Source organism: Paramisgurnus dabryanus, chromosome 2 (assembly GCF_030506205.2).
Source record: "Paramisgurnus dabryanus chromosome 2, PD_genome_1.1, whole genome shotgun sequence".
NCBI classification, from domain to species: domain Eukaryota; kingdom Metazoa; phylum Chordata; class Actinopteri; order Cypriniformes; family Cobitidae; genus Paramisgurnus; species Paramisgurnus dabryanus.
Genome location: NC_133338.1, coordinates 38,733,795 through 38,758,609, shown reverse-complemented (window position 1 = coordinate 38,758,609; position 24,815 = coordinate 38,733,795). Strand labels below are relative to the sequence as shown.

Genomic DNA, 24,815 nt, shown 5'->3' with positions numbered 1-24,815 from the left:
GAGAAGAGACTTGTATTCCCCAGACTCTCTTTAGTCTCTGTCAAAATGATTGAGGCAGACTTTAATGTTTATTATATTAAAAAGCTACAACTCAAAAGACAGTTTCAGAAAAAGTCAGATTTTGTTCAGAAGTTTACAGTTCTAGTTCGTTTCCAAAATTCACCCTTCTTTTCCCTCATATACACTTTGATAAAACATTTTTATGGCTGGCAATATTTCAGACAAAAGACTTTACAAACACACATTTTGAAAGAGTGAAAGAACAGTTTATATGTGTTATAGCAGAATATTGCACTGGCAGAGTCTGCTTGTTCTCTCCAGCAACCCAAGGGAGGACCAATGGCAGTGAAAACTGTATCATAAGCATAGACAGATGAATCAAAGTAAAACCGAATCAATGCGGCTAAACCTTTCTATGATCTTTATTTCCTTTAATTTCACAGTCTCCTTCCCTGACAAATAGCTCCGAGTCTAAAAACGGGGTGGGACTGTTTCTCGAATGTCTACGCGAAACCCTGTCAACCTGCCCAGGAGAACTTTAATGTAATACATACAGACATGTTTTCAAACCCATGTAGAGCTCTTTGCTGAATCCAGGTCAAATAACCGCATGGAAATAAATCAGAGCAGCTGGATTATGAAACCCTTCTGTTCTAATGGCATTGAATGCACCACATAGCACTTAAAGATCCTTCCCACTCTGAGTGCCGTATTGAGTTCAGGGACCCATTTCCACCGGATAGTCTATTGAGTGCCATGTAACTTTATTTCTGCCTGTTTTACATCACATAAATCTTTATCTGTGCGTCCCAGTAGGTATTTTTAATTTCTTTTTAAAAGCAGAGCAGCTAGAACCAGGTGAGCGGTTGTACAGTGTGAAGTCTTATTCCTCGTAATAATCAGTAATGTGTTAAGTTAAAGAGACAGGGCAGGAGATCACAGCTAAGATACCTACTAGAAAAAAGCCAAAAAGCACTTAAGAAATATTTTATTGCTATCTGTGTAAAACAAAGGTAGGAGTAAAACGTTTAGTACAGTGCAATATTATCATACTAAAGCACTGGAAACTTTTATTACACTAAAGCACTGGAAACTAAAACCTAATTCACACAGCACTTTGGACCCAGAAAATACCAGTAAAATTGGAAGACAAGCTTCAGTGTGAACACAAACACATCCCGTAAATGTTCTGGCATCGCTCCCGGAAAGAGGACCTAGTAACATTGCTGTAAGATACCTATAAAGCCCTAAGTGTGAACAAGACACAGAAACAATGCCATAATGGGCGTGTTGTACAGTAGTTAGGACATGCGTGTCATTAGTTGTGGTTTAGCTCTTTAAAACGAGGGATTTACATGCTGATCAACATTCACAACGAGAAATGTTGGCAAACTGGATTGAAGCAGATATCAGGGAATGATAAATGAGACGCAGAAATAATGCCATAAGGGGCTTGCCATAGTGAGGACGTGCGTTCCATGGCAACATGAAGCTATGGTTAAGCTCTTTAAAATGAGGGATTTACATGTAGATCAAAGTTTAAAAAGAGAAATTTCAACAAACTGGATTGAAGCAGATATCAGGTAACTCTTCACTATCTGTACTGAAGCGGAGATCATTCAGCAGCATGAAAGAATAGCGTGTTACGTGCTCAGATGAGTTTATAATAAACAAAAATGCCTGCGCGTCATTGCATCAAGAAATATCGTTCAGCTCCTCAAAACGGGGGTTATTAATGCATATTAACAAGCATGAAAAGAAATGTCTGCAAACTGGATTAAAGCAGAGATCAGTAAGCTTTTCAAATATCCACTTTGAAGCTGAGATCATTCACCAGCATAGAGCGGCGCGTTACACGCTCCTTATAGTATAAACAGATTGGCTTCTGGAGAGAGATGAATAATAATAAGAAATTTTCAGACACTGTGGAGAAGAAATTTCCACGCAGGACTTTAAACATGTCATGTGTCATTCCAGCAACTTTCGGGATTCCGGCAAATCATTGGCAGTGTGCATGAACAAAAAAAATCAAACGATCCCAGAAAAATCCTGTGTGCATTTTCCGTAATGTCTGTGTGAAAAAAACGCATATACTTTAGGTGAAATGAATGTCAGAATGGGAAAGAAAGGTGATTTAAGCAATTTTGAGCATGGCATGGTTTCTGGTGACAGACGGGCCGGTCTGAGTATTTCGCAATCTGCTCAGTTACTGGGATTTTCACGCACAACCATTTCTACGGTTTACAAAGAATGGTGTGAAAATGGAAAAACATTCAGTATGCGGCAGTCCTGTGGGCGAAAATGCGAAGATGCTAGAGGTCAGAGAAGAATGGGCCGACTGAAAGAAGAGCAACTTTGACTGAAATAACCACTTGTTACAACCGAGGTATGCAGCAAAGCATTTGTGAAGCCACAACCCCCTTTCCTGAGGTGAATGGGCTATAACAGCAGAAGACCCCAACCGGGTACCACTCATCTCCACTACAAATAGGAAAAAGAGGCTACAATTTGCGCAAGCTCACCAAAATTGGACAGTTGAACACTGGAAAAATGTTGCCTGGTCTGATGAGTCTCGATTTCTGTTGAGACCTTTAGATGGTAGAGTCAGAATTTGGCGTAAACAGAATGAGAACATGGATCCATCATCCCTTGTTGCAACTGTGCAGGCTGGTGGTGGTGGTGTAATGGTGTGGGGGATGTTTTCTTGGCACACTTTAGGCCTCTTGGTGCCAATTGGGCATCGTTTAAATGCCACGGTCTACCTGAGCATTGTTTCTGACCATGTCCATCCCCTTATGACCACCATGTACCCATCCTCTGATGGCTACTTCCAGCAGGATAATGCACCATGTCACAAAGCTCAAATCATTTCAAATTGGTTTCTTGAACATGACAATGAGTTCATGGTACTAAAATGGCCCCCACAGTCACCAGATCTCAACCCAATAGAGCATCTTTGGGATGTGGTGGAATGGGAGCTTTGTGACCTGGATGTGCATCCCACAAATCTCCATCAACTGCAAGATGTTATCCTATCAATATGGGCCAACATTTCTAAAGAATGCTTTCAGCACCTTGTTGAATCAATGCCACATAGAATTAAGGCAGTTCTGAAGGCAAAAGGAGGTCAAACACAGTATTAGTATGGTGTTTCTAATAATCCTTTAGGTGAGTGTATTTTATCCACTATATGTATGGATAAAATAGCTTGAAGTCATTTTGGAGAAAAGTACATACTAAATGTAAATATAGCCCAAAAGACTTAAGACTTTGTGATTGCTGCAAAAACAATATTCAAGTATTATGAACACCACAGTTTGTGTTTTAGTAAAAAATGTGTTATACAATGAAAAAGCCACAACAAAATAAAACTGACTGTTTTGTTATAACACTTTTAAAGTAAAATGGATTTGGTTTAATTTAGGGAATTGGCTAAGGGTTTGAATGTTTTAGCAACTGTGAACACAGATGAAAAAACTTAATCAAGTTCCCCATCACAAGTCATCACTGTTTAAATGTTTATTCAAGGTATTGCACTAGTGCCCTAACCTGAGTTATTCTAAGCTAGGCTCAGCTGATCTGAGCTCAGAGCTGGGCTGACGGGAGCATAGTCTGACAGTGTGATGAATAATGAAAAGTGAAAAGCTGATAGATTTTCTGTTGATGTAATGTCACCCTTTGCTGCAGCTGAGTTTCTTTTGCGCTTCTACACTGACATGTGACTGTAAGTATTGACGTCTTTTGGAAATGATTCCTGTGACATTATATACTTTATTCTAAAACAGCAAAGAACTATTACCTCAAAATGCATTTCTTATAAAGCACTTGGCATTATTTATGGCAGACAATTACAGAATAGATTTTGACCAAACCCGCAGACTGGCTGGGGATGGATAAAAAATACTAGAGACTGCCTTAGCCCATCATCTGTTTTGCTGCAATAAAAACACTACAGACACACACATAAAAATCATAATGTATTTGTGAATAGCTGCCCCATTTAGACATGACGTCAGCTGATTCGGGCCTAAAATGCTTTTTAAAAAACAGCAAAATGACCATGTGGAGAGGCCGCTCCACATCCACAGTATAGACTGTGCTACTTTGTGAGCCACTGTAGCCTCAGCACAAGTTAAGAGAAACAGTTTCCAGTTAATCAGGGCAGACATGAGAAGTAACCTCACAATCCATCTGCCCGCACACCTGCTGGCCCACTCTGGCCCTGGAATGTGTCTCTTCCTTACACTCGAATTGATCTGGCATTGGCTTTCAAAAGGGAGGTGCATCAACATCTGGCAGCACATCATAACCAAGACCAGAGTGTCACTTTTGTTTGACCTTGGACAGTTTCTTTCAAGCAAGTCGGAAAAGATTTAATAGACTTTATTAATTAGTATGCATTTATGATCTAACAACAAAGATGATAAGTTTGAAGCACATAAATAAAAATAAAAATGCTGCTTTTTATGTTACCAACAAATGGTAAAATAAGAATGTATTCTATGTGTAAGTACAATACTCTGTAGAGGACAACAATAGATGTTTAGTAACTCAAAGCCTTAGGTCATTATGCATTTTTTTTTTAACAATATTTGTATATTACCCCAAAAAGGTAAACAGGTTAAAATAAGGTAGGCTACTGATCTTTTTGTCTGTTTAACTTCAGACAGATTTATTCAAAATGAACTACAAATGTCAAATGATTTAACACAAGGAGATGAAATTGCAGCAGTCGTGTTAATGTGGTCTGTCTGATGAACAAGCTCATGCTGTTCAAGTTCAGAGATGTTCATGCTGCTAAGCAGAGATGAAATGAAGAAGAGGCAGTTACTCAACATTTCTAGGCACAAATAAACAGCCATATATATGCAATGCTTTGTTGGATATACCAATGAATGAGTGCGGGCAAAAGCCACTATGCAATTTGATATCTCACGGTTTCATTTGAATAACAAATTCTATTTTTTTTTTCAAGTGCTGCACTCAGGGGTTGAGCTTTCTGTATGTTAACAAGCACAAGGCTCACTTTTATAAAAAAAAAAGTATGACATTTGTAATCCAGAAATATGTGTGACGGCATTAATTCATTTGAATACAAATTGAACCAGAGCACACCGAGTTTGACTGTAGGCAGAACTGAAGGCTTTTGACAGTCTCTATGCAAAATACTTAGGAAGTCTGACAAAATGGACAAAGTCGGCGGAGGATGGTGAGTAAGCTGTACAGAATCTGTCTGAATGAGTGAAGTAAGAGTCTGATAGATTTGGGTCACTTTTCGAAGATGCATGCACTTGTGTATCTGTCTCAAGGGATGTTTTGAGTATGTCTTCATTGCCACAAGTTCAAAAGTTCACAAAGTGGACAACATAACTTCTGCACTGTACTGGATTAATAACGATAATTACTGGATATAAATGAATAACTAATCTAAACTAAAACACCTACAATTTAAAAACACTATTAGTAGGTCTAAACATTTTGTAGAGTGCATGATCTCTAATTCTTTTTGAAATACATTAATATGAAAAAATATCTGAAATATTTAAACACAAAGCATTTTTATTACACAAAGCATTATCTGTAAAATGTTTTATATTTCAATTCCAGAATAACAGAGCTAGTCCCAAACCACCTACACTGTACTTACCTGTGGGAGGTTGAAAAGGAGGTTAAGCAAGAAACAACTTACATTTTATACTGCACAGTAAATTTCAGATTACATTACTGATTCCTATATAAAGTTAGTAATGCTGTTACACATGTTTTGTGCAGACTACTGAGAACGCACATTTCTTTCTCGTAGACAAGTTGACTGGCCTTCTTCCATTGAAAATTGGTGATCTTTCACTAAGGGCATATTAGAAGAAACATTTGGACTGAATAATACATACCCAATGACTGCAGAACAGAGCATTTGGATAATTAGAAGTCAGCTATCATTGTATTAATGTACATGAGTGCATTGCCAAGGGGGAGAACAATTTAATAATCAGACATATCATTAACGATGACAAAAAACAGGAGTGTCAATGTGCTGGATTACTATGGGATGATGAACCACTTTGGTGCATCTCGATCCTCAGCTTCAGTGCTAAACAGACAATACAATTCAGTATCAGACTTAAATTAGGCCTAGATGTTATCATTATTTAATAAAGAGTACAGATATGCAACAAACTTTTGGAAAAAGTAAAGATGCACTGAATGCAATTTTCTTGGCTGATTACGATACCAATTTTATACCAACTATAATTGACAGCATATAGGCTATAAACAAGAATCTGCTTTTCTTTAGTAAAAAACTTTATTTTCATCGTAATGAAAGAAATGATTAAACATTGCACTTTCATCCACACAGCATTAAATTACATGATCTTCTTTCATTTGAACAGATCTCAAAATAAAGTGCTTTCAAACACAATCAGGCTCACTGACATTATATGTTAGATGTCCAAACACCAGTTAGACAGCTGTGGTTAGAAGCATAGGTCCTAATTAGTATGAAGTGTCGACTTATAAGCAAGCAACATGCAGTGCATTCAATATCCATCAGTTTAAATATATACAAATTACATTTCATGTCTTTAAGTTTGTAAACAAAAACTAAATACATCTTTAGATGCAATGCACCTTATTTACAGCAATAATCTGACATTAAAGGGATTTTAACAGATTAATTAAAACTCCACACCCTTCTTGTCTGGACGTCATCAACTTTATTGTTGAACCAACATGGTTCATTGTACGGGAAACCCACCCCTAAGCAGAGCTCTGGATCACGTTTCCGGGTATGGAATTAAATATGCTTGCGCAACTGGCAACAAAAGAACTGGCTCAGAATTGGAATGTCGTAAAGGGCTCGTTATAGTTGTGCGTAGGTCCTAGGTTCCACGTCGGTTTTCATTTATACTTTTGCGTCGTCGTCGACGTGCAAACACATGCGCAGACCGCTGGTAGGCAGTATCCACGCGTGTAACCACAGCAGCAGCGCAACCGTCAAAGAAGAAGAAGCTTGGCAAGTTAACCCAAAATAGCAAAAAGAAACAGCAACTTGTTGTGTATGATTTGAGAAGACCAGCAATGATGGAAGTAAATAAACAGTGACTTTTGTTGCAGTTTGAGTAAAATCACTTCTCAACTTGGCTCATCTTTGTTTTCACCGTCGCAAACGGAAAAACCTATGATGCAGTTGGGACAGGAGGGGTTCTGGTGGACCAATCACAGCGTTTGCAGTCCGCATAGAACTGACGCGCTGTTAAAATTTTTGCGAGGTGCACGTCAGGCTACGCAGAGCTACGCACAGGCTACGGATAGCTTTTTACTATACTTTTTAAGCTGTCAGTTTTCTTTAGCTGAGTGCTTTGGAAGCTGTGATACTTAAGCTATAAGCCGTTGGTTGCTGTGGTAATGTCCCGCCCCTTCTCGACTGTGATTGGATGGCTGTGTGAGAACTGACATTGACAAGCAGAGCTTTTCACCCAAAGTTGAATATTTTTCAAATCTCGGCGCTCAGCGTTGAGCGCCTGTTTTCAGCGCAGAAGAAAACCGCTAACTGCTGGCTTACTTGAAATACGCCGAGCTTCCATTGAAAACATGCACCGGCCTCAAGCGTAAAAGCTTTAGTGTGCACACCCCCTTACTGCCATGATATCATACTACCGCAAGCAGATGTGGTGACACAGCCTGTTCCCACTGTTAATACGTAGTATTTAAACGTATCTTTAAAAAACAAAAAACATTTTTTGTACGTTTAAATAGATGCTAAAACATACAATGTAGACGTATTTACAACATTTAAACGTAGCATTATTACGTTTTGACAGCTAAAAAACTTAAAACATTTACGTATCTTTCATTCCATAAAGATTGCTGTATAATTTCCTTTTAACCATTTTAGTGATATGTTACCACCTTAACCCTACCCCAAACCTTACCCTAAACCTAAACCTTACCCTTAAACCAAACTCTTTTTATACAAAATGTTTAAATAAGTACTGTAATGTATTCTTTTTATATTATGCAATGTAACGGACAGATATGTTTAACATATTAGTAACAATATAGCATTCAAAAGATATTTTAAGTCCTACGCAAAACAGTTTATTAAAATCATTTAACATTACTGTTACAAAAAGCATAACAGACAGACAAGTGTAAATCACAACAACTTATTTATTGCGAATATTAAAATCAGTACCAAAAGTAGTTAAAATGACGATGTGCTGCAGACGCGGTCCTCTCTGGAGTATATCTGGAGTAAAGTAAAGAGAAGTATTAAAGTTATTAATCCAAGAGTTTGATCAGCGTTGATCTGGCTTCCCTCTGTCACGGGGCGCTTTTTTAATTTTAAACGTACACCAACGGAAATGGAAATGATGCAAATATTTCACGTTTACTGTATTTAAAGAGTTATTTTATATAGCATTGATTCAAGCATTTTAAGTGCATTTACTAAAAAACTAAACACATGGTCTTGCTGTTGATAGCACAATGCTCCACCAACTGAGCAACAAAAAGGTTTGTAGTAATGCTACTACTATAGGTTATTTTAGATTGAAAAACGATGATTTTGTTATGATGTATTTTGCATTTATAGCTGGAATAATTTCATTTGTTGTAAGTAAACAAATCCTGCACAGTATGTAACATTCACATGAGATGAACTTTTGAAAGCCCCCCTGCCTCACTGTTTCTCTATAGGTAACTGATGAAACATATTGGGTTGTGATTGTAGGCCTGGTATGAGCGCAGCGGGGTGAAAATTGTTACTGCTATTTTTAGAGGAGCATTTTTTAGTTGAGAGATTGTTGAAAAGAAACTGGGTGGCTAATTAGCTGAATATCTGTGTCATTTAAGTGATGAAAAAGATTTTACATTTAAAGTCTCCAGCTGTGATCGCCATGCAACACAAATGGAGGGCCAGGAGTTCTCCATAGACACGTCTAGGTAATAACAACTTTCGAAGCGCCAGCGGAACCAGCAACAAGCATAGACCCTGTGGGCGGTTACTGTACAAATCAACAGCATTGTTTGAGAAACAGCTGGTGTTTAACTAGCTTCTTCATCTTCCCATTCAGACACTCAGACGTCTATACTCAACCCAAATGTAAGCACACAGAGTCAACTGCTTCTTCTGTTATCCTTTTTTTTGGGGAAGGGGTCAACACTAAAGCCTTTTTTTTCTGCTTAAACTATTGGTTATTGTAAAACTCAAGGGACTGAGACAAACACACAGGGAGGGAGATGTTTTGACATGCAAATATATAAATCTATTATCTTTTATTTGTTACCATGGAAGCATCAGTGAGATGAAGTTACTGAAAGATGCAGCCTCATTTTTACATCATTTAATTCCCAGCAGCACACCTGTCAAGTGTCATATATCCTGACACACGTGTGCTGAAGGCACGTTGACTTTTCACTCAAGTGACACACATGAATGGTTGCTGAGATGTTGTCGTTGAACTAAACAGACCATCAGATTGTCCTGTTGCAGGAGGACACAGATGTGTAAACCTCTGGAGCAGTCACAGTCGGTTCCCATCATGACAAGACTCACTAACTGTACAGAGCAGAATACACACTCTAAAAATACCTGGTTAAATTTAGCCCAGAGTTGGGTCAAAAAGAGACAAACACAGCCACAGGGTTAATGTTTATACTTGACCGAGCAATGGATTAAAACAACCCGGCGTAGGTTAAATTATAATCCGACAGGTTGGGCTTATCCTTTTTGTTTTAAAACTGGGTTGAAAATAAGACAACATGTTTTAGAGTATACTGTACAGAGCAGCATACTGTACAGCGTACAGCAGCAGTATATAGAATGTGAACTGTGTATGATATGTATACAAATTTAATTATCTTTAATATATCTAGATCACTTGTCTGTGTTTATGTAATCACAAAGCACTTGGCAATATTATGCAATGTATGCTGTGCAGTCTTGATAAGTAGTATAGACCGTTTCAGCAGTAACAACATAAACAAGCGCTGTCGCGGTCCGCACGCAACTTCCGGTAAACTCCGCTAAGAATAAATAACAACAAAGTTCTTTAAACGTAGTTTATTTATATAACAAACAAAAAAACAACACATAGATTACATAGGAAACCAAAACCAAAACATTTGTTATTTTCGTCAAGGCATTTGTTTTATAGATCAGTTTAGCAACTAGTCAGAGCATTAAAAAAACGAAACCGGAAGTAAGGTTCGGATCCAGACGTGTATCACGTGCGTCCGATGAAACCGTCTATAGTAAGCCAGGACTTCATTCTGGTACTTTGTTAGCAAGGCTAGTTATTCTGTCTGTATTATTATGGTCTCAGCTTTAGACGTCACGCCCACGGACTGTTGGCTGAATGTCTGAGGCACACAGCGCACTTAACTGAAAACACTTCAGCAAAGTTGAAGTCGCCCTCTTATCGGATGAATTAAACAGGATTTCTGGGAGGCACGTGTGTGGCGATCTTTAACGGTTTGTCTGGAAACACGAAGCCATCTGATCGAAGCTCTCATGTTTACATTGGTAACAATGTGCTTCATCAAGATCTAATTTATGCATGTTCACAAGAGAGCTGAGGTCAAGATAGAGGCTGACCTCTGACCCAACATAACAAAAAGTGATTGATTTGCTGTTCAATGCCATTATAAAGCAGAAAAGAGACAGTTTATAATTTAATATAGTGTTCCTGTAACTCAGTGGTAGAGCATTGCATTAGCAGTGCAAAATATCATGGGTTCAAACACAGGGAACACACATACTAATAAAAAATGTAAACCTTGCAGGGCTCAACGCAAATAATATCTCATACTGGCCCGGTAAAAAATGTCAGTGTCACATATTTAATAATAATAATAATTCAAAAGTCAAATATAAATGTTTGCATAAACAACATGTTCCAATGAAAAAAGCCTTCCAACTGACAGCAAACTGTACAAAATATTTCATTGTTTCTTTCGTCGTGTTTTACATAAGTAAATGTCTGCTTCCAAGATGTTAAAACATATACATTGATGAAAATATATTTTAGTGACTGATGTTGAAGTACTGGCCCGATTGGGCAAGTGACAATACTTTTTACTGGCCCGAACGTCTTTCATGCTTGCCCCAGGCAGTCCTTTATGTTGAGCCCTGTCTTGTTATGTCCCGTTATTCACATACACTATATAAGCAGAAAGTCAAGGATGGTTTGTGGTCGAGTACAGTATGGATTAATTTTCATTTTAGGGTGAATTATCCATTTATTGGTCCACTCTTTGGGTCCAAAAATAAGACTTTATATGGTAAGTCACAAAGCTGAATGCACATGGTGCAACTTTTACTTATTTTCTTCATGGCTGTTGCTTATCAGATTGAACAACTCAACCTAAGGTCTTGGGTAAAGTCAAGGCAGACTGCATGACATCCACTGTTATTTGTCAGACTGTGACATAAATACTGTATAGCAAAGATGTTAGCCACAACTGAAAACATTAACAGTGTTTCATGAAACAGCTTCTGAAAACCTTATTTACTTACATAATTTAAATGATATCCGACATTCCCAATAAAAGTCCTCACGCTGATGTTTGTTTAAACCGGGCATACCAAAAACCAATAATAAAATTGAGTTGCTAGTTGTGGCAGGGCAAAGATCACACTGTATCCTGTTCTGTTCTTTAGGATAAACTTGTAAAGATATATGTACCTAATGCCTTCAGAACTTCGGCAGAGGCGATTCAGCATACAGTGAAGGCAATTAGCTGGCCATCATAAATCATTTTTAATATTAAATTAAAATACCAACATTTGTCTCAGACACAAAGTGATATGTAATTATTTTTCCACACCAAATTACACAGTTTGAAGCAACATGATCTCACAAAGTTCCGTGGGATAGTCACGGAATTTTTTGCTAATTTTTCCGTGGCATTCTCACGGATCTCCGCATATTTCCGTACCTCTGCCACGGACTTTCTTTTCCGTGGCATTCTCACGGATTGGTTACTCAACTGCTTTTTCCTATTTTCAAACCATTGTCGCTTCGGTTTAGGGTTAGATTTGGTGTTTGCGTTAGTATGACACTTAAAGTATTGGTTTATATGTATTCTTTTATTTTTTCTAAACTTTTTTATTTAAATCTAACCCTAAACCGAAGCGACAATGGTAAGAAAATAGAAAAAGCAGTTGAGTAACCAATCTGTGAGAATTCCACGGAAAAATTTGCAAAAAATTCCGTGACTATGCCACGGAAATTCGTGAGATCAGGTTGGTTTGAAATGACCACTTAAGCATATCAGAAAAATCGAAAAACAACCAAACTAAAATAAACAAACTAGACTAGACTTTAAAAAGTAAAACAAAACAAATGGTTAAAGACAAAAGGAGAAATTATATAAAAAAATTGCTTTATTTTATAACCGTAAACACTCAGCGTCATAGTTCCTCCAGCGCAACTGTTTTCAATAAATACTTAATTGATCTGATTGGGGTGGAGAGAAGTTGTGTCTAAAAATAACTTCAGGTTTTGCAGGTTTTAGCTATACTGTAGTTATTTTTTATGGATGCTGTGTTATGATGGGGTTAAGGGAAATAAAATGAAGGAGACAAAATGTTCAAAGATTTACTAAGTTTGGGTTAACCAAATAAATAAATAAATAAATATTAACAGAAGTGAAGAACCTAGAGGCTTATAAAACATGGTAGGGTTGCCGAGATATAGAGGGACAAGGTGCTCAGCCGAAATATGGCTAAAGTAAGCTACTAACTATTATGGAGGGGGTCAATATATTGTGGGGCCATACTTAAAATGGCCATCATTCACTGGTATGTGGCTGTATCAGTAACAGGCTATAGCACTGCCGTCTGAGAGTGCTGAACTAGTATTTCCAGAGGAGACTGTGGTAGCTGATGAATGGTTGTCGAAGCACAGTCCTTTGCAAATGCACCATCTATTATGAGCTCCATGAAGATGGAACTTGGGAGGACATTTTGTTAGAGGCAAAAGGTGGTGCCTCTTTAAAAATAAATGATGCTACAAAAACTGTATAAAAATGTTTAAAAAATGTTATGCTCTAAAATAGAAAGTCTTACTCATATACAGGAAACAAAATTCCCAAAAACCATTTTAAATTAACTACTATTCCTACAACCAGCCCTTAAATAGAGTACAAAACCAGGAAGTGAGTTAGCATTTTAACATTTTCAGTTCCATCGTCCCAAAGTAAATGTTTTTTCAATGGGGTTTTGGTTAAACTCCTTAAATAAAATATTGGGTTGGCATCAGCCCAAGATATTTGTGTGTTTTATTTTACAACATAAGACACACCAGTAATACCCTCTCTCGTGATCTTTTAAAGTTTTTAGGTGTCTTTAAAAGGGACTACATTCTTTGTTAGGGACTTCAGAAGTCATCACGCATGAAGATCTCAAAAACAACACAACATTTCTCAACAATTCTCCACAAATATTCATCCACATATTATTTACTTATATGGTAGCATGTTTTAAATGTATTTAATAAAAGCTTAGGAAGCTTAGTGGTAATGACGACGTTGATTAAGAGAGACAGCTGGTGTGGTTCACTTGTAGCCAAAGGTTAGCTTTCTATTTCTAGTAAACGCATTTAGACTTTATTATAAAATTATAAAAGTTGTGTTCATCTGTGAAAATTATCATGTTGGACAAAATGTGTAAGCGTCATGAACGTTTGTTAAACACAGAGCTTATTTTTTTTGCGATAATCCAAAAGTCTATGGGAAAAAGGAATGGGCTTTTTGTCGAGGTAAGCAGTATCCCGCTAACTTCCGGGTTGGCCTACAAAAATGTGTCATATTCATGTCATCATTGAGGACAGACATGTTCTCCAATGTGGATCTCTTCTGAGATGTATTAAAAAGTATGGCATATTATCCATGACTACATCTGTTTGGTTAAAATGTGAACTGTCTTGCCATTTGACATTGTGTCAGGGGCTGGGAACGTATATTTATATACTGGAACATATGAGGAGAACTGAAAGTTAAAATGTTGCCCAGCACTATGTGGACTTTTATATGTATACTCTAAATGTTCTAGGTAGACTAAGATGAAAGCACCATCCTAGGCTATCACTCTCTTCTTTGGTGGGTATCTCTCCTTGTCCGCCCCCACTTTAGTTTTATAATGAAGCTGGCAGAGCCAGCCCTCATTTCATAGATGTGCAGCTCATTAGTGTCAAGCTTGTAATAGTCTTCTGTCTCTTAGAAATAGCAGATGAGGATTAATACCCTAAACCATTCAAATAAGGGAAGGGCACAGATTGATGTTCCTATAAGAAAATTAAGAACCTGACTATTTACATGGTACAGGTCTCTGAGTGATTTAATAGATCAAAATGTGTCACTAAGGTGAAATTCTAGGGGCTCTGACAATAAAAGGTAAAAAACTGGGCCAGGTTTTGGGTTCTCTCCACCTCTCCCTCTTCACACCCACTCTCTCCTTTATTATTTGTCTTTCATCTAATGTTCTGCTTGACTTCCTGTAGTTGTTCATCTGTGAGATTGAACCTCAGAAACGCTCTGCTGGTTCTCCACACAGCCATCATGGATAACGGCAGATGGGAAGACAAAGAAAAGAAGAGAAGGAAGGAAGGGTAAAGGAAGTTCATTATAGAGGTGATAATGCTGAAAAGCAAATGACTGGCAGAAATGGTGGGCGACTTCAGTCAGTGTTTTTTGCACAGTCAAGCATGATACAAATAATTTATTCCCAATATTAACAAAATAGTCAGGCTTGCTGTTTCTGTTATGTTATTTAGACAACATGAATAACAGTGACTAAGCCTAATCACAGTAAGCTTTGACACTTGCTACAGAAGTAATTACATTAAATGAATAAATGCAAGTCATGAATGGACAAATCCACATGCTATTCCTTTAGAGATGCTGTGATACTTATTCTAGTTCAATGTCATCATGCACAATCTAACAGCTTACCAAAACAGTGTATTGAGTTAATAAACAAACATATTAAATATTAAAACATTTACACTTACACATTCCTAACTAAATAAAGATCAAGGATATATTTTAGGAGCCACTGGAGGTTGACAGGTTGTCTATTTAAAAGAAATAACTTTTATTCAAGATAACATTGCTACTGTTGGTCTGCTTTCTATTTCCTTGACAAACAAAGAACTTTAGAACAGCATGGAGGAAATTTTAATTGCATAAATAAGGCACCCCACTGATATATAATTTATACTTATATAAAAGGTCAAAGAAACAGTTAATGACATTATAAAACTATAACAAAAACACATTTTCTAAGGGACTGTTTGCTTGCCTGACTCATATGCACATTCATTGCACTATAATTGATTTCTGGAATGAATGCTTGAACAGAGGCGCCTGCTGGCCCAGATGTCTTGTTTGTTTTTGACTAAATAAATAACACCTTTGAATAACCTGATTTGGAGGCTCTTTTATTGTGGCCAGTAAAGAAATGTAGGCTACACACATAGAAAGTCTGCCAAACAAACACACTAGATACAATGGATTCAAACACACACACAAAAATAAATGAAGGGGGAATAAAGTGATGCCATCACTTTTACTCAGATTTTGGACTCATACACCTGTTGAATATACCAGACTGGTCTCACTTTTAATGTTTGGATCCTAAGAAATGAATGGGGCTAGTTTTAATACTAACACTTTAACTACACGCTGTACAAAGATTAGGTGTAAACAGTAAAAAAATAATGTCTTAATTTGTCTAAGTTGAGGTGAGAACATAGTAAAATATTGAAAAACTGTGGTGTTTTCCTTTAATACGTAAATAATTAACTTATTATCCCTGTCATAAGTTGATATCATAGGTTTTAGTGTGTATATAAAAACTGAAATGTATTATGTAAAAATACACACATTTTCTTATGAGATCACGTTGCAGATATACAGTAGACTTTGAAGCATTTACAGGAAGCCTCATTTTTCCTTGAAAATTGCACTGACCCATTCTATATACGTGGATGATCAAGGCATATCCCTGTGTAGCATCAAACACCATTTATTTTTTTGCCCAAAGACACCCGACTTATACTGTAAAATTATGTCAAATGAACATATATTTTTATGTTACTTTAACAACAAATTAGCCTGAACAATTTCAACTTGTTTTTATAAGTTATGTCAAAACTTAAAAGAGTATGTTGATTTGAAGTGTATATCTAATAGGGATGTCACGATTCTCCAAATCCTTGATTCGATTACATTTTCAATTCTAAGATCACAAATTAATTCTCGGTTTTTACTTTTTTTAAAGAACAGGTTGCTATGCCATTTTTAGACTAGACTTTTATGAAATATAATATCTGACCTTGAACCCGGAGATGCCCTGCCATGTTAGTCGTGCTGCCAGTGGAAAAATATGGTACACGCCAGCCCAGTCTCACGAAATTTCGTTATATAGTCACGTATTTTTTTGATTCTTTTTTCGTGCTATTATCACGAAATATCGTGTTTTTTCGTGATCGTATAACGAATTCCTGTTTTCGTGTGATTATCACGTATTGGTTACTCAACTGTTTTGTCCTATTTTCTTACCATTGTCGCTTCGGTTTAGGGTTAGATTTACATAAAATGACATCCCTAACCAAACCCAACTCTAACCCCAACGTCAGGCGACATATAAAAAAATAAATCAGAAAAAATAGTATAAACCAATATATAAAGTGACATTTTAATGCAAGCACCAAATCTAACCCTAAACCGAAGCGACAATGGTTTAAAAATAGGAAAAAGCAGTTGAGTAACCAATACGTGATAATCACACGAAAACAGGAATTCGTTATACGATCACGAAAAAACACGAAATTTCGTGATAATAGCACGAAAAAAGAATCAAAAAAATACGTGACTATATCACGAAACTTTGTGAGACTGGGTAGCACACGCACAGGATCTTGAATCGCAGCACTCAACACGTGTTTTTTTTTTTTCGCTTGGCAAGCAGACCAGATGTGGCATGGGGGCGTGGCAGAATCAATGACTCCATTTATTAATTTTCGAAGTTCGAGGTTGTGAATTAATTTTGATCGATTTCGATTTAAAATATCGAAACCGTGACACCCTAAATATCTAATGTACTTATTAAATATTAAATACTGTTAAAAAAAGAAATGATGAGCTGAAATAACATAAAACCATATGTATTCAAATCTAAATTGATAATGATGCTGACATGTTGAGAGCCTTTTCAGTGGAGAGCAAACCTTGCTAATGCGACCATCATTTAGGGGCCATTTGTTCTATTTTGTTCACTGTTTTCTTCCACTCAAAACACAGCAACACCCCCCCATCCCCTCTCACTTCCTAAGTGAATGTGATCTCAAAAGCTTAAATTTTGGCTTATAATACAATGTATAAATACAGTATTACACCAGTGCAAACATTACATTGATACCATTTGTTTTAATACTCTAAAGCACAAATAATTTCCTTTAAGTAAGAAAATGTACACAAATTTAACATTAAAATTCTTAAGCACAAAAGGATTCAATCTCATCAAATTTCTTAATTAAGCTTATTAAACTTCAGTTTGGTTGGGAGTGTTTTATTGCATAAGAATCTAAACAACAGTGCCATGGTTGATTTTGCATCAAATGTAGCCAGCAATTGTAACATTTCTCTATCATCAGGTGTTTTAAAATGGCTTGGTGAACACTTTGTTCAGTTCAAAATACCAAATCAACTGATTGTACGGAATCATTTACACTGTACTCAGTGTATGCAGCTCCATTCCATAATCCATGATGAGAGATATTTAAAAAATTGAAATCCTGTTAAATACTACTGATACCACAGTGGATCAAAACAAAGCAGAAACTAATTGTTGTCCTCTGTGGAAAATGTCTTACTGGACTGTACTACTATCAACTTTTAAGCTAACAAAACACAAACAAATAAAGTGAGCTGAGAGGAATTAATAAATCATTTCATAAGCCCAAAATAGGTTTACTGAACATGGAGCAGCAGCAAAGCAAATAGCTCCTGTAACAGTCCCTACAGAGCAATGCTGTCTCTTTAAATCATCATCATCATAGTTATCAAAAGACCCCAGAATGAAAATGTGCAGGCATTTCTATTATATTTCTTCAGCTTGGGGATACAAACATGATTATCTTTTCACTCATAAGGTGACCTCATTCAATTAAAGGAAGTTTGGAAGGACATAGAATCAATGGAGGACCAGAACCAATTAAAAAACAGCTAATTGCAGATGCATTTTTAAGTGGATTGACTAAGTGGCCGTCAATAGCAACATCCCCTGCCAAAGAAATTATACAAGAGAGTGACTGAAGTAAATTAGTCTCCAAAAGACATATCTCTTTACTTGTCATATATCTAACCATATCCTGCTGACACTAAAAACATGTTTGTTGACGGTCTAGGATGTGAATGGTCAATTAATGAAAGCCAATGCAATTATCCTTTTTGTCAGCATTTAAATGATTTACATGAGTTCAGTGATGCTGACAATTCTATGAATTGCCACTTCTCTTTTTGAATATGGTCCTACTTCATTTTTTTTCATCTTGAGAAAACTCTTGGCTTATTGTTAGAATAGTAATTTTGTACTCTTCAAAACGCACAGATCATTGAGTGTTTCACTCTCAATTTCAGTTGTGAATACCACAATCAATAAACCTATTTGGGCAAAAATGGCCTTGGGATGGATATCATAAAGTGGAAAGCTTTACCGTATTAAGCTAATGCACTGGAAAATACACTGAAAAACAAGCAATATGAGATAATGTTAAATGTTTTTAAAATGACTGAACTTAAAACCAATTTAAACTGAGTATTTCAACTAAAAAAAAATACATAATAACAAAACTAACTTGTTTTTAAAAGTTGTTAAATTGTCATGTTTTATTTAAAATGTCTCATTTACAAGCTATTTAAATAAGTATAATGCTAATTGAGGCATGCATTATACAGTAGTTTGGACAAAGACTACCCTATATTTAGGTGCTATAAAATACGTGCTTGACCGACAAGGGGTTTATTTTATTAATGGAACATTTTCTATCAAAGTACCAAAATTCAATCAAATCTATTCAACTCGCACATTTGCAATCATCTTGCAAAGAGTAAGAAATATGGAGTATAAAGACACATCTGTGATTAACACATGCTGCAAATGAAATGTATTATATTAAAGGGACACTTCACCCATTTGCATTAAGCCTTGTATCGTTAGAATCCCAGTCATGTTTTTAAATGGTCGTGCAACATTTCTTCAGTTTCCGCTGAAACAGGAGAAATACAGATTTCAGTGTTGCACTTCCATCTTTCAGTGATGTAAAAATCATAATTTTGTATCACTGAAAGTAGGAAGTCCAATATCTTTGTTGAGGGGGTGAGACTACAAACACCCCTTTTCTCAGTCAAATAGGCACTAAACTTGAAATGTTTACAATGTTACATTTATAAGAATAATCAGATAATTCTCGCATCTCTATAGCATTCATTAACAAAAACAAATATTGTTCTGCACGGGTCAAAATTATAACCAAAGTTTCAAAACTACAACAAACGTAACAAGCAAAAAAATAATTTAATTCTTTCCATCAAACTGTAATTGTTAAATTAATCAGTGGAAAATTTAGTATATAAACACTAGATGTTTAATAAAAAAATTTAAAGTCCACCATAGAAAGCTATCAAACAACTGATAGTGTGAAAAAAAATTACCGTACTAACATTGCAACATGGAATGTTAGAACCCTTTTCCAAGTTGGAAGAATTCATCAAGTAGCTGCAGAAATGAAGAGACTGAAGATAGAAATTGTTGGGTTAAGCGAAACGAGGTGGCTTGGAAGCGGTAAAACAACCCTGCAGAGTGGAGAAACCATCATTTACTCTGGCCTCCCAGTAGATCACCCAACACATGTAAGAGGAGTAGGAATCATCATGTCAAAGACAAGTGCACGGAGTCTGAAGGAATGGGAACCCATCTCAGAGAGAATCATCATGGCGAGGTTTACATCCCGCTGTCAAGAAGACACAACCATCATAGAGGCATATGCCCCTAGCAATGTTGCAAGTGAAGCAGATAAGGAACTGTTCTATGAATAGGTAATAGGCGGCACCTTGTTTCCACACAAAGAGAGCCACAAAGTGACCTGGCGATCACCTGATGGATCTGTTGAGAACCAGATAGACCACATAGCCATTTCTAGAAGATGGCGTGGAACCCTTCAAGACTGCAGAATAAAGAGAAGCGCTGATGTTGGCTCAGACCACCATCTACTCTTGGCCACCTGCAGGATACGCCTCGCAGCCTGTAGGAAGAAAATATGGAAGACAACAAAGTTTATTGTAGAGAAGCTGAAAAACCCGGAAACAAAACAAGAGTTCTTACTCACCTTGGCAAACCGCTATGATGCTCTACGTTACAACTCAGATGAAGAAGAGGAGAAAGGTGATGATGACGGAATTGAAACCGAATGGTCTATCATCAAAAAAGCATACACAAGTACATGTGAAGATGTTCTGGGAAAGATTAAGAGAGAGAAGAAGGAGTGGATGAGTCAAGACACATGGGAGAAAGTGAAGGAAAGACGCAACCTGAAAGCAAATATAGACAAAAGCAGAACCAGAAATCAGAAGGCTAATGCCATGAAGCTGTACAATGAAGCAGATCGGAAAGTGAAGAGAAACTGTAGGAGAGACAAAAGGAAGTGGATCTTGAGTTTGGCCACCGAGGCGGAGGAGGCCGCTTCAAAGCATGACATGAAAACCCTTTACAAAATTACAAAAACCTTGGGTGGCAGGAGACAAATAAACAAGTCGGTAAAAGACAAAGAGGGCAAATTGCTTGCAACAAAGGAACAACAAATGGAACGCTGGAGAGAACACTTCAAAGAAATCCTCAACCGTTTACCGCCATCAGATCCACCGGAAATTGAACCTCAAACGGAAATGCTTGACATACATATCGAACCACCAAGCAAGGCAGAGATTCATAAAGCTATTAGATCACTCAAGTACGGTAAAGCTGCAGGACCTGATGGGATACCCCCAGAAGCTTGGAAAGAGGCAGGCAGTCTGTCTGTTGAAGCCCTCCACCCTCTCCTAAATAGAATATGGCAAGACGAAAAGATACCGATAGATTGGAGGAAAGGTACCATCATAAAATTACCAAAGAAAGGAGACCTGAGCCAGTGTAAGAACTGGCATGGCATAACGCTCCTCTCAGTTGCCAGCAAGGTACTCTGCAAAATAATCCTTAACCGGATAACAAACGCCATGGAACCCAAATTTAGAGACAACCAAGCAGGCTTCCGCCCAAACAGATCATGTAGTGACTAGATTGCAACCCTGAGAATTATAGTGGAACAATCTACAGAACTTAACTCGCAATTGTATGCTATTTTTGTTGACTATGAGAAAGCTTTCGATTCAGTCGACAGGACCATACTGTGGAAAATCCTGGCCCACTACAGAATCCACATAAAGATTATCAACATGATTAAAGTTTTCTATACTAACTTTCAAGCACAAGTATCCCATGAAGGAGACTTGACAGAGCCCTTCAACATGTCCACTGGAGTGCGACAGGGGTGCCTCCTAAGCCCGCTGCTGTTCATAACCGCACTCGACTGGGTGATGAGGGAGACCACTAAAGAAGGAAGGACAGGGATACAGTGGACATTGAGGGACATGTTAGATGACCTAGATTTCGCAGACGATCTCGCCCTCCTGAGCCATAGCATCAGCCAGATGAAAGAGAAAATGCAGAAATTAGAGCGCATCTCGAGTCAAGTGGGGCTGGTAATAAATGCAACAAAAACAAAAGAGATGAGGGTCAAAACAACTGGGAAGGCCAAACCTGTGTGCTGCAGAGGAATAGAGTTGGAGACAGTGAAGGAATTTACGTACCTGGGGAGTGTCATTAGCAATGATGGAGGGGCAACCAAGGATGTCGAGGCTCGAATAGGAAAAGCAAAGGCTGCCTTTGCCCAGCTAAAACCAGTCTGGAGGGCCAGGAGCATCTCCCTAAAAACCAAGCTGCGAATACTTGAATCAAGTATGAAATCCATCCTGCTATACGGATGTGAAACATGGGGCCTGACACAACTTAATATCAAGAAACTCCAAACTTTCATCAACTCAAGACTACGCTTCATCCTTGGAATCTGGTGGCCCAGGAAGATTAGTAACCAAGACCTACTGGAGAAAGTAGGCCAGGAACCAGTGGAAACACCATCAGAAGAAGAAAGTGGCGATGGATAGGCCACATTTTAAGGAAGCCGCCTGCATCCATTACGAGAGCCGCTCTGGAGTGGAACCCTCAAGGGAAGAGAAGGAGGGGAAGACCGCGGCTGTCTTGGAGGAGAGGGGTCATCAAAGACCTGACTAGAGCCAACACCTCATGGCAGGAGGTGAAGAAGACCACACATGACCAGAAACGGTGGAGACACTTCACAGAGGCCCTATGCTCCCGAAGGGGCGAAGAGGATTAAGTCAAGTAAGTCAAGAAGTGAAAATATTTGATATTTGAACGTATAATACGTCCTGGTTAATTTCATTAACTCATTTTTGACAAAGGTGGCATTTATGTAGCAGTAGCAGCTTTTCTATCTGAGCTCAAATTTTGTGCCTGAATGTTCTTATCAGGGTTCTTATCAAAACTTAGTGGTTATCTAAGTAGACTATTACTTCATCACATGTAATCACGGCATGCACCTCGATGTACATGTCAGATTAGAGACTAAACTATAAACTCACATCATGTGAATAAATCATCCCTGTTATAAAGATTATAAACATTCCTTTTAATATCATAGTGCCTAACAAACAGGGGCGTGTCTAGAGGGGGGGCATGGGGTGGCACCGCCCCCCCTGGAATATGATTGCCCCCCCGGTGCCCCCCCTCCAATCTCATTGGGCCAGCTAGATTTACTGTCAACCTGAAAATGCCCATTGGACCAGAGAGCTATCAATCACTTTTTGATTTGAGACTCCCGCGAACGCGAAGCAAGCACAGTAGTTGCGCGTTTTTAAAACAGGAGGAAAGAGACACCAAGACACCCATCGCACCTTTGGACCAGTTGTCAATCACTGTTTGATTTGAGACTCGTGCAAACGCGAAGAAGGAGCGGGCGCCCCCCCACAGACTCAACACAAATCAAATTGATTTTTCATGATTACCATTTACATTTTATTTTACGAATTAAAACGGCTTCGTTCGCTCTTGCAAGCGCTCAGCAGCGCCTCTCTCTCTCTCTCGCATGCACGCTTTCTCACTGCTGCGTGCGGAACCTCAACAGTGCCAATGACACTGAGTGAAGGAGTTAAAAGTTGGCGGTGTTTTCCACCTGGGTTCCTCCGTGTACTTGTCTTTTCACGTAAAAGTTAACAGTCAACAGATGTTACTGACAGAGAAGACTGTTGATCGAGTATCATGACTTAAGGTTAGTTGTGTTTTCCCACACAGACATACACCAGTTCTCTGTGCACGAGCTCTCTCCCTCCCTATGGTGCGGTTTGCACACGCACACGTAACAGTATTCTCTGATATTTTTGAATTCGCGCTGAATTGTCTGCGCTATACGCGATCTACAATTAAACTAAAAAGCCATTTTAATTTTAAATTAAAAGCGCTCAAACACAATCAGATGAGAAGAGCAACCCTGCATGAGACGCACAGGTCATCCGAAATCACCTCGTATCAACTCTTCAATGTAAATTGTATCAGACAATGTCGCATTTAAATCAGGATTTTAGCAGTATAAAGTAACAGCTGGTTGGACATTGGGTCGTGTTTAGTCGCTATTTTAAACTCTTTCTTTATGTCTGACAACAGAACAGATAATATGTAAAAATAGCATTCAGTTGTGTCAAAATACAATATAATAAACAATGAAAGTCAGATCAGATAGAGATAAAAAACCCTAAGATTCTTCAAAATATTTTATTTTGTGTTCAGCAGAAGAAAAACTCATACATGTTTGAAATAACTTTAGGATGAGTAAATTATGACAATTTATTTAAAGTGAACTATTCTGGAACAGAACTGTGTTGTCTAATCCATGCAAAATACAAAAAATTAATACCATCTATATTTGAGCACGTGGCATTGCACAAGATTTTGGGAACTTTGCTTAATATTTTCTAAACCAGTATTTATTTTCATTTCAATTTTCTGATTGCCCCCCCTGACTGGTTCTTGGTCCCCCCTGTGCCCCCCCCCATTTATAAAGTCCTGGAATCGCCCCTGCTAACAAAATATAGTAAATGGCTATTTGTGTCTGATGTGCTAAGGAGACAGTTATCTTTATGCACATGTTTTGACTCTGTAAAGAACAACCAAGCTAAACTGACCCTTTCACTATAGTAAAATGTAATGTAATTACTGTACATAGAATTCAAGACCTTTGTGCGTGTATGAGTCCACTCTCCAATCAAATAAATGCACTTTAATGATTAGAGTCACAGTCTCTATACAAACATTTTATTTTTAAAACATCCATTATACAAGAACCAAGAAAAAAATGTCTCACTGTCTGCCTGTCTGATCTTCAGCACAATAACTTCTTATTTATCCAAGAAGTGCCTTTATTGCTTTATAATCTCAGCTGGGTCATATTCACCACAGGCTATATAGCTCCTAACATCAAGTGCCTATATTAGCACCTTCAGTAAACAGACTTAGTCAGAACCCCAGCAGAGTTAAATATTTACGAGCAATGCTTAATTCCTCATTTACCAAATCTACATGCCTGCATATAACGAATAAATAAATAAATGTTTGACTTCAAAAGAGACAATTATTTTGTTGC

At 37.6% G+C, this 24,815-nt stretch overlaps 1 pseudogene; it reads left to right on the top strand.

Moving 5' to 3' along the window:
* Positions 1-5,186: 5,186 nt before the first annotated feature.
* On the top strand, positions 5,187-22,496 carry LOC141281537 (uncharacterized; annotated as a pseudogene).
* The last annotated feature ends 2,319 nt before the right edge of the window (positions 22,497-24,815 follow it).